The 11,449-nt window shown below is 47.6% G+C and overlaps 1 long non-coding RNA gene across 1 annotated transcript; it reads right to left on the bottom strand.

The window, feature by feature from the left end:
- Nucleotides 1–3,678: 3,678 nt before the first annotated feature.
- LOC128350861 (uncharacterized) lies at nucleotides 3,679–10,916 on the bottom strand. The gene is made up of 2 exons (XR_008319479.1): nucleotides 10,795–10,916; nucleotides 3,679–5,073 (listed from the first exon to the last, which is right to left on the bottom strand). It is a non-coding gene; the product is annotated as an uncharacterized LOC128350861 (long non-coding RNA).
- Nucleotides 10,917–11,449: the final 533 nt, after the last annotated feature.

Genomic DNA, 11,449 nt, shown 5'->3' with positions numbered 1-11,449 from the left:
CATGTGAACCCGCCTACTACGTAACATATGATAAGCTGGTTTGCAGACCTTGGTGAGTCTCCAAAGCAAGGACGAGCGAGGATTCTATATTTGTAGGGCAGCTAACAAGAATCTCTCTCTGACTTTTGCGGAATAACTTTTGCAAAGATGTTTAATCTTCAGATGCAAATAGGGAGGGAGGTCCAGAAGGAGAGAATCAAATGTAATTCCCCACTAAACATGAATGATTGGCTACAGGACAAGAAATATTATCAACGTAATGTTTTATTACTGTGGTGCTCAGGGCACTTTCTAGAGACGGACAAATAATAATGGCCAGCAGAAAACCACCCAGTCCATCAAAGGTCTGCATCTCTCAGTGCTGGAAATACAAATCACTTCCTCTGGCAGCTCACCATCTTAAGCCCAATTATCTCTCCTGTAGCTCACTACATCTCTTTCAACGTGTCTCACTCCTTCTTGGAATGATATTTGTGGTTTACATCAATTATCAACTTTAACACACACCCCTTTACTTTGTGTTCCGTCAGCCTTTTGCATGAATATATTCTGCTTGGATTCCACCTCCCCCATCCCATTGCTTCATCCTTATCAGTGTCAAAGATGACCTCTTGTTTTCGAATGCACACAACTGGTTCCTGAAAACTGTGTCTTAAGTCGAAACGTCAACTCAGAACCTATTTTCCCATAGGAAACAATGTTATAAATGGGGGTTTGGTTTCTGAACCAAGGCCAGATACCCTTTTGTGGGGGGCTGCTGCTCTCAGCATTGTCTGTGTGTCAGTCACACATGTGTAGCAGACACGTTGATGGTGGAGAACCAGAAGGTACTCACCCTTGCCACCCAGCTCCTTTCCTGGCTATTTCTCACTTTTCCATGGAAGAGAGGGAGGCACTTGGGTAGCTAGTTTCCATCTCCTCCTCCTCCTGGTCAACAGTTAGACAGGGAAAGGAAGGAGGGCAGACAGGAAGCAACTCATGGCTGGGAACGGATCAGGCTCTTTCCCTCTTGCCATCACAGCACAGCAGCTGAGCCTGGACGAGGAGGAGCGGAAGCAGCAGTGGTGGCCTCGGCAGAGGCTCATGGATGGCCAAGCCTGCCAGTTCCTCCGCAGCCTCAGAGGTAGAAGCAGCTGCTGCCCGGACTGCCAGTCTTGATGACAATTTGGGCGGCCCTTGCCGCCACCACCACTCCTCTTCTAGCCCACACACCAGCAGCCGACATCTACCGGAGTCTCCCCTCCTGCAGCAAGTGCTGCTAAAGTGAAACAAGGTAGCAATTAGGGTTGCCATATTCTGGCTTTCCAAATCCGGGTGCCTAATTTGCATATTATATATATTGACTTGAAAATAATTTTTGAGCAGAATAGTGACTGCATATTTTGTTCCATAACTCCGCTTCTACAAGGGCTAGAGCTTAGCTTTAAAAAGAAAAGAAAGAAGCAATCCAGGCAAATCTGGGTGGGTTAAGCCAGTGTTTCTCAACCACCGGTCCCTGGACCGCTGCCGGTCCCCGAAGGGTTGAGTGCCGGTCCCTGACTGGGAGTCAAACCCCCCCCCCCTGAAATCAAGGCACTCACTTACTCAATTTTGCACATGGCACGGAAGAGGAAGAGTATCACGGAGGCGTGGGACCCTTCTTGTGCCTTGCCTCCACGTGCTGCTGAGATCTTCCTACAGCTATCTTATTCCCTATCTTTACAGCTTCAAACTGTATGCGATGCGGGGGCATGGAGGAAAAAGTATGGCAGTGGGTGCCACTTGAAGGGCTGCTGGTTCTTGCATGCTCATTGTTTGCAGCCAAAGGTTGGTTGATTGAAACCCAGCTGCCTGTTGTGGTCGAGGCGCCTTGAGAGGGAACGCTGTTTCCCTCTTGCATCAGTGGGGCTTGCTTGTATGTTGTTTTCATTGGCCCCATGTAGCTTTTGAATTTTTCTAATGGCCCAACATCCCCTCTCCATTGAGTAATCACAAGCACCTCCACTCCAGACATACTGGAGACAAATTTGTTCACCCAGGCTTTTAGATTCAGGGGTTCTCAACCTTGGGTACCCAGACATTGGTGGACTTCTACTCCCATAATCCCCAGCCATAATGGCCAAATGCCATTGTTGTTGGGGGTTATGGGAGTTTAACTGAGGGACCCAAGGTTAAGAACCCCTAATATTCCATGTTTGCAAAAGATTCCAAATTTAATTATTTTAATGCTTATATTATTTTCATTCTAAACTGCCCAGAGATGCAAGTTTTGGGCAGTATAGAAGTCTGATAGACAGACAGACAGACAGACAGACTTGAAACCCCTTTACTAACTGCTGGTCCGGGAAACTGCGCATGAAGAATGTAGCGGTCCTTGAAACTCTGCACGAAGAATTTAGCGGTCCTTGACTCCAAAAAGTTTGAGAAACACTGGGTTAAGCAATCTGGGTGAGATGATTAAAATCCGGGTGAGACCCAGAATTTCAGGGGGCATGGCAACTCTAGTAGCAATTTACAAACACCTGGAGTGCCGCAGCCACCTGTCTTAGCTCAGAGTGTCTTATGTCCGGGGCTGCTGGTAGTGGTTTGGCAAACATCCTTACAGGATCCTCTGGGCTGTTCAAATGCGCCACTTAAGTCTTGTCTTGGCTAAGCCACTGCAATCAAGGGCATAGCAAGGTTGGAGTGGGCCCTGGGGCAAAAAGTGAACATGGGCCCTGCCTCGCCCACCTTCTCTCTCTCAGAGTTTTACAAGGGGTCGTGGGTGGGGGGAGCAATTATTATAGCTATGGCCTTGACTGCATTTTTTTTTTTTAAAAAGAATCTTAACTTATTGCTCAACCTGCAAATCAATAGCCTGCGCAGCGGGGGGGGGGGGGGCAGGGGAAGGACAACTTTAAGATGACAATTGAAAGCTTTATCAGCAGTAAAAGTCTGCATATAGCTTTTGTAATTAGTGGCTGACAACCTAATGAATCACTTGTGGAAGGACATCATGCTAACGCAAAGCTGTTGCTCTAGCTACTGGCAAGCATAGTATTATGGCTAGCTGCCATTCCTGTCCGGAGTCCCCAAGACCTCCTGGTTTGCCCCCCTGCGCTGCCGGAGCCCTGCAAGCCTAAAGGTTATGTCTGGATGGAACGACCTCCCACTAGCACAAGGATATTATGCAAGGCCAGCATACTCACCCCACTCCCCAACCAGTAGCGACTGGTGAGGTGAACTCACCTGGCCGTAGTGTGATCTCACCTGGCTGTGGGCGGGGCATCGACTCCATGGAAGACAGGTGAGTGGTGGAGGTGACCCCCTGCTGCAGGGGGTGCTGGGTGGCATGTAGCTTCTCCGAGCAGCATTCAGGTGTGTCGGTAGGTAAGCACCTATTCTTTTACACTTAAAAGATGCCTCTCACTGCCCCTCCATCGGCGCCCTCACTGGCCGCTACTGCCCCCAACCACATCAATAGTATTGTGGCCCACACTTTTGCAAGGAGGGGTTTAGTCTCCGACGTAGGTTGAATTATACTTAGTAGTTATCCGGCCAGAACCTTTGAGATGAGGTGGCACCAGAATCTAATAAACCATGCTGTAGAAATTGATGATGGTGCTGTTGACCTCTCTCTTTATAAGCAAAATGTTTACTTTTGTCCTTCCAGCAACACTGAATGCTACATAAAGAATGATAATCTTGCAGTGAGGGAACTTAAGGAAAGACGTGTATCTTTTATTACATATTAAATCAATCTTAAAATGATCATCTCTACAAATGCAGATAAACATATCAGAACCCTAATAGCCTGTAGTTCACAGAAGGGAGAAAAACACCGTGTTTCAAGAGTTTCTTTCTTTGAAGTCATCTGATAAAAGACTTTAACTGAGATCGTTTCAGTATGCAAATACAGCCTGGCCATCACACGGCTCTAATGCTACGGCTGAAAGTGCATATCCCAGTCTAACAGCTGCGTTTCTTCCATGCTTCCAGCCTTCTGCAAAGACAGCTTATCGCAGGCAATTATCTTACCCAAATAAAAATGAAAATGGAAAAGTTAAATAAATAACAGAACATTTTGATGGAATCACCATAATGTACTTCTTGGTTAACAGTACCCCTGACTTTTGGACTGATAGATTTGTTAATGCACTCATCCTTTCCTTCTGCATCAATCTCACTAAATCTTCATATACATTGCAATGATGGATGCCCAGCTGTCCTGGTTCTATCTTACAAAATAAGCTGTAAGACCAGGAAAGGGATCTGCCTCCTCCTTGGTCTGCTTTTATCTGCTTCTACCTTCAAATTTTTTGTCAGCTTTTAAACCAGGACTGCTGTTGAAGAAATCTAGACAACATGGTTGGCTTCAAGGAGATGTCATTTTCTGGACTATTGCCATGGTTCACCTTTGCTTAAGAGCTGCTGTATTCTGCACAGCAGCCTCTATAGGAAGGCCCACCTGGCTGACTTTCTCCCAGCTTTTAGGAAACTTGTTAAAACACTGCTGTTCAAGAAGGCCTTTGGGACTCCAGGGTGGAGAATAAGATGGCATTTATTACACTGCATGTTTGGTCTGTGTTGGGAATCGGGCTGGCCAGGACTGGCCATGTAAGCAGACGCAGTGCTCTGGTCCATTATGGCACTCACTGAAAACCAGGAATAGGTGGCACTGTTGGCATCCGGAAGTCAGCCTGAGATCCCCACAGAGGGCAGCCAAGAGACAAGCAAGGTGAAGGCAGGGTCAGGCAGGCCGAAGTCAACCAAAGAGTAGCAGGTACAGAGGGCAAGGCAAGAGCACCAAAAGGCAATGGGTCACACCAAAAGGCAGCGGGTACTGGAGCAAGGTGAAAGCAGGGCCAGGCAGGTCTGAGGTCAAAACAGAAGAACAGAGGATACTATGGGCAAGCCAGGGGCAAGGTCAGGAAGGCTGAGATCAAACAGCAGAGCAGTGGGCTGAAGGCAAGGCAGATGTGAAGCCAGGCAGGCTGAAGTCAACCAATCAGGAACCAGAGGACAGGCTTTAGGCAGCAGGTCCAGGATTGCTCTGCATGAGCTGCTGCTCTGGAAAGGACCTGGAGCAGACAGCAGGCTTCTGACCTTGTAGCTCTGGAACATAGGAACATACATAGGAACATGGGAAGTTGCCATATTCTGAGTCAGACCATTGGTCCATCTGGCTCAGTATTGTCTACACAGACTGGCAGCGGCTTCTCCAAGGTTGCAGGCAGGAATCTCTCTCAGCCCTATCTTGGAGATGCTGCCAGGGAGGGAACTTGGAACCTTCTGTTCTTCCCAGAGCAGCTCCATCCCTTAAGGGGAATATATTACACTGCTCACACACAAAGTCTCCCATTCATATTCAACCAGGGTGGAACTTGCTTAGTTTAAGGGGACAAGTCATGCTTGTTACCACAAGACCAGCTCTCCTCTCCTCTGGCTTGGAGACAGCTGACTCCACCCCCAGGGCAAGACTCCAGAGGGTTTAAAGGGACCTTGCTTGCTGCTGAAGTCTCAGGCTCCATCAAGGCTGTGGTAACTCTGTTTTATTTAGAGATCCTTGGGACTCCAAGTCTGGTGGTCACATGGTGTCATCTGGCCTTATGGAGGTCGGCTGGGTGAGGTCTTGGGCTTGGTCCTGTAAGGTCTGCAATAGTGCCAGGCTCTGTATCCCATCTGCCTCCTCATGTGAGGTCTCATTCAGAGCCGACAGGGGGCCTGGCTGTCGGTCAAGACACTCAGGCCAGAAGTGATGCAGGGCTGCTTGATGCACTCTCATGCCAATGAACCAGCACTGCTCCAACCACTATATAAGCCACTATTGGTGAAACAGTATGGGGGGACAGGAGGATCTGGGAGGGGCAGAAAGAGGGATGCTGGACAGGCTGCCCAGAAGAACTCCTCATATGTTCTTCATAAGAACATAAGAGGAGCCCTGCAGGATCAGGCCCAAGGCCTTTCCAGTCTAGCATCTTGTTTCTCACAGGTGCCACAGGAAAGCCCAGAAAGAAGAGGGGGCCTAGAGCACTTTTCCTATGAGGCAAGACTACAACACCTGGGGCTTTTTAGTTTAGAAAAAAGACAACTGCGGGGAGACATGATAGAGGTCTATAAAACCATGCATGGTATAGCGAAAGTGGATAGAGAGAAATTCTTCTCCCTCTCACATAACACTAGAACCAGAGGTCATCCCACGAAATTGACTGCCGGGCAATCTAGGACCAACAATTGGAAGTCCTTTTTCACACAACGCATAATCCACTTGTGGAATTCTCTGCCACAAGATGTGGTGACAGCCAACAACCTGGATGGCTTTAAGAAAGGTTTGGATAACTTCATGGAGGAGAGATCTAACTGGAGGTGGGCCACCTCCAGCCTCAAAGGCAGGATGCCTCTGAGTACCAGTTGCAGGGGAGTAACAGCAAGAGAGAGGGTATGCCCTCAACTCCTGCCTGTGGCTTCCAGCGGCATCTGGTGGGCCACTGTGTGAAACAGGATGCTGGACTAGATGGACCTTGGGCCTGATCCAGCAGGGCTGTTCTTATGTTCTTAAGAGATGGTGAAGCTGTCCCTTGAGAACCGCCAAGATCTGTGCGGATCCCAGCAGTTCAGTGGCACCAAACCCAGCACCTCAGCCTGGCTTTTAGCCCAAGTTAAGGGTGCAATCGCACCCTTAACCCTGGCTCCGGGAACATGTGAGCACGAGCTGCTTGCAGCTTACGTGGACACAGAGATGGGTGCCTAGAGCACCCATCCCCTGGGGGGATCCCCCAGGGCTCTGTGCTCAGTGAACGTCACACTGTGGGGTTCACAGAGGTTGGGACAATGAGTCCCAGCCACTGTTTACCAGTGCAGCTGAGAGAAATGAGGAGAGTCATCTGCATTGCTCCCCAGCGCTGGTCATGTGGCATACACACCGCCTGGGCATCAAAGGGTCATCTGGGGTAAGGAAGGTTGAACCCTGCTTTCTCCCCTGCCAGCTCAACCGTGCATGCACACGGTGGTGGGAACAGCCCCAGTTTCATGGTGCTTGAGAGTTGGAAGGGACCCTGGAAGTCTTGCAGAAAGCTGCTACAGCATTCCCCTGACAAACGGCCCTCCAGCTTCTGTTCAGACCTCTAAAAAACTGGGAGGTATATGTTCAAATTAATAACAAATGAGAAGATAAATAAAGTAATAAACCTACCTTTTTCATCTACTGGTAGAAGGAAAAAAAGAAAAAGAAAACCACTCTTAAAAAACCCACCCATATAAATCCCCAACACTACTTCTCAGCCTATTTTGTGAACATACAACCTCTTGAGTTTAAAAATCCAAAACAAAAAACAAAACAGTACTAAAGCAAGACTTGTGTACTATTCACAATGCCTCCTGCTCTGTATGCTTATGGTGACTAAGTTTAATGTTAATACATTTATTCAAAACCAACCTAAACAGAGGTTTAGTGTCAATCACATTAACAAACACTACAGTCTGAAATAATGAAAACAAACAGAATAAACAAAAAGCCTCCAAGTTAATTTCCTATTACACACAGCCAGTTGGTTTTATGTAAATTAACAGAAATCCTTTGCAATGTAAGGCTTACAATCATTGGCAGCAGTTAGGAATAGTTTGCAACAGTGTTCTTCAATGGATGGGGGTGGAGGGAACCCACATGGTAACAAAGTATTTTGAATTACTTTGCTGTAAAACTTGGACAAAATATTTCACCTCTGGATTTTTCTTTGTTAGTTGCTTTTGTTTCTGGAACAAATAATGATTGGCTTCTATGGAGCTGACAAAAAATGGTTCATTGTTCTTGCTAGGATCATTTTCACCTGATCTAAAAGTGGTATGGCATGTTCATGAAAGAATTATCCACAAAAACAGATTTGAATTTTTCAATGGTTAAATCACATGATATTTCATAGAGCTGTGCATGAATGCAAATATCAAGATCGGGCTGACCCGATCTAACCTGATACCGCAAATGACTGTTAAGGGTTCTTTGGACACTTCTGAATGTCAGGGTCGGGTTTGGGATCGGGGTTGGAATTGAGTATTTCCCCAAACAACCTTTCAATCAATTTTTAAAAGTAACTGGGATACTCATTGTTTATCTGGAAGCAAAATAACCATCACCAGAAAATTGCAGGAGAAGTGATATAACATCAAAGAATCTAAGGGGAAGTGATGAAACATCAGTGAATCACAGGAGAAACTTGAAAATCAGCCACTTGTGTGTTAAAAATAAGCTAAAAAAACTTTTTTAAAAGAGAAGTTGTGCACTGACAGGCAGGTGGGCAGATGGAGGGAAGACGATGGGCATTCCCCCAGCTGCAATTGCAAAAAAAGAAAAGAAAAGAGCAATGTCATCTGGAGCTCCAGAAAGCTCCGATTTTCCCCAAAGGTCAGAGAAGTCCGAACTGAACTGGGTTCCCCAGGTTTGGACCAGGAACTTCTCCGACATCCTCCAAAATGGCCCATACCTGGTGGAACAGTGAGAAGCAACGGGAAACTCTTATCCCTGGATATAAGCAGGGAGGGGAGGATTTGGGGTAGAGCACCACTGTATATTAAACAAGGGGATCCAACAGACTAGAAGCCCTAGGAGGGCCAGAGTCCTCCACAAAATCATTATGGGTGACAATACAAGGACTGAAAGGAAATGTGTTACTAGAGACGTGCTATCACCCTCCGGAACAAAACACTGAGAGTGACCTGGAGTTGGAGAAGCAAATCAGAGAAGCATCAAAGAGAGACAGAGCTGTAATAATGGGTAACTTCAATTACCCTCACACAGACTGGGCAAATTCACATGCAGTATTGACAGAGAGGCCAAATTTCTAGACGTTCTAAATGATTGTGCCTTAGACAGTTTTTAAAAAAATTGTTTACATTTTATATCCCGCTCTTCCTCCAAGGAGCCCAGAGCAGTGTACTACATGCTCGAGTTTCTCCTCACAACAACCCTGTGAAGTAGGTTAGGCTGAGAGAGAAGTGACTGGCCCAGAGTCACCCAACAAGTGTCATGGCTGAATGGGGATTTGAACTCGGGTCTCCCTAGTCCTAGTCCAGCACTCCAGCCACTACACCATGCTGACTCCACAGTTAGTCGTGGAACCAACCAGAGAGAAAGTGACTTTGGACTTAATCCTGAGCGGTGCCCAGGAACTGGTGCTAGATGTCAAGAGTTGTCGAACCATTGGGGAACAGTGACCATAGTGTGATCCAATGCAGCTTCTATGAGAGTGGAGCATTGCCAAGGAAGTCCAACACAGATGCTTTAGACTCCAGAAGAGGAAACTTCTCAAAAATGCGAAGAGGACTGATAAAAAGGAAGCTGAAAGGGAAAGTCAGGAGGTAGGGATGTGCAAACTGACTTGACTTCGAGCCGGTTCAACATGAAACTGGTCTGCCTCAAGGGCTCATCCTTGAGCCAGACAGGCCCTGGTTTGGTGCAAGGTTGAGCCAAACGGCCAGTTCGGAGCCGGTTCAGGGGCTATAATATAATTTGGGGGGCTTGGGTGGTAGTTGGGGAGGCAGCTCTGGTGGTGCAGCTACTGGACCTGTGGGAAGCTCCTCCGAGTAGGAGAGCCTTTGTGCCACTTCACCGGGAGCAAAGAATTGGGCGACAGGTAGCTGTGCCAGCCTTCCCCCATCGTCTCTGCTGCCCTCACCCTCCACCTCCTGTACCAGCAGTTGGGCCACCCCTCCCTCCTCTGGACACAGCACTCAGATGTCTTCCCTCCATCTGGGGCTTTTAAAATAAGAGGGGAAACCTCCAAACCTTTGGCTACAAAAACTAACCTATTCACCCAAACCACCCAACAACCAACAACAGCACAATACGCAACTAGACAGTAAAAAAGGGGAACAACTAAAGGGGGCCTGCAAAGTAAAAACAACCCACAAAAAAGCACACAAAACCACACATCAACCCAGGAGGTCCTAACTAAGGGGCAAAAGGGGTAACAAAAGGCAATGGACTTGCCCCTCAGTTCTCCTGAAGTTTTCTTCCCTGGGAGGTTGTGGCGCTGCACGCATGGGCCAGGGGGCTGCAGAACAGCACTGGCTGGCAGCAGCAGTAGCACACACAGCTCGAGAGGGGGGACAGATGGGCAGCCTGCAGGTGGGCTACCTAGCCACCCACACCAACAAACTGAAATAACCACTCATAAAATAAAATAAAAGGATGAAAGAAAAGTGCAAAAGCACACTTTCAAAACAAAACACACCAAAAACAGGGGGGAAATGAGAGGAAAAAGCCTATTACTGAGGGAGAGTCCAAAAAATAAAACAAAGGGCCTAGGGACTACTAGGGCCTGGGTTCTGCAAGGAGCACCCCTCCACCACCCAGAGACTTGGCTGGATGCTGCTGTATGAGCAGCATGCTTCAAAAGCACCCCTCTCCCCAAGGATTACAAAGAAGCACCTACACCAATTACAAAAACAAGCCACACACACATACACAAAAATCACACACACACCCCAATAAAAAACCAGGCCAAAGGCACAACAGGAACAACAGGTTGACTGGAGCACAACCTGTGCCTGACTGCAATGCACACAGAGGGGGGCAAGGCTGGGGACACAGTCACCCCAGAAAATAAGGGAGTCGGGGGGGGGAGTGTAAAAATCCTTTAAACAAAAAACTGGGCCAAAGGCCTGAAGCCCTAGCTGGCTAGCTGGGCTAGAGCAGCAGCACAAGAAGTCCAGGGCCCTATGACTGCAGATTTTTATTTTTAAAGGGACAGCCAGCCAGGGAAAAATCACTAAAAAGCAAAAGGGGAGGTACCCAGAAAAAAGGGAAAGTAGGGACAAAAGAAAAACGGCAGCAGGGCGGACCTGAAAAGCAGACAGAGAGACTCTCCACAGACAGCAAGGCAGGCAGCAGCAGCTCCATCTCTCTCTCCAGTCAGCAGAGTGAATTTGCAAGGCCAGGGGCTCGCCTTGAAATACAAGTTGACTCTCCCTCCTTTGGAGCCCCACCCGTTGTCCCTCCATGCTGGCCAATCGGGTGACAGTTTCCCATGACTGGCAACCTTCCCAAGCCTACCAAAGGGCCAGACACATCTGGTCAATCAGGGAAGCAGGAGTTCAGCCAATCAATTAAAGTGAGACAAGTGTCACAAAATGGCCACTGGTGCCTGAAATGGAGGCTAGAACCTCTGAACCTGTTTGAACCCCGGCTGGCACTACCGGATCAGTGCCAGGTTGGGTCTGAGTTTAAAACATTGAACTGAACCGGTTTGGATTCGAACCTATTTGCACATCCCTAATACTGAGTAAGATGGATCAGTACTGAGACTCACTACAAAGAAAGCCGCCTCATAAGGCCACATCTTGTGAAATCGAAAATGGAAGAAGTGAACTATCTGCTGCTTTCTCAATTCAGTGAAAGACTTTAAGTCATGTAATTTTGAACAACCAATGAAAAAATCAAATATGGTAACAAGTGTAGAGGTCGTAAATGTGGAGAACATAATGATGCAAAATCTAA

The sequence above is a fragment of the Hemicordylus capensis genome, chromosome 1 (genome assembly GCF_027244095.1).
Source record: "Hemicordylus capensis ecotype Gifberg chromosome 1, rHemCap1.1.pri, whole genome shotgun sequence".
NCBI lineage: Eukaryota > Metazoa > Chordata > Lepidosauria > Squamata > Cordylidae > Hemicordylus > Hemicordylus capensis.
This window is presented reverse-complemented; position numbering and strand designations above follow the sequence as displayed.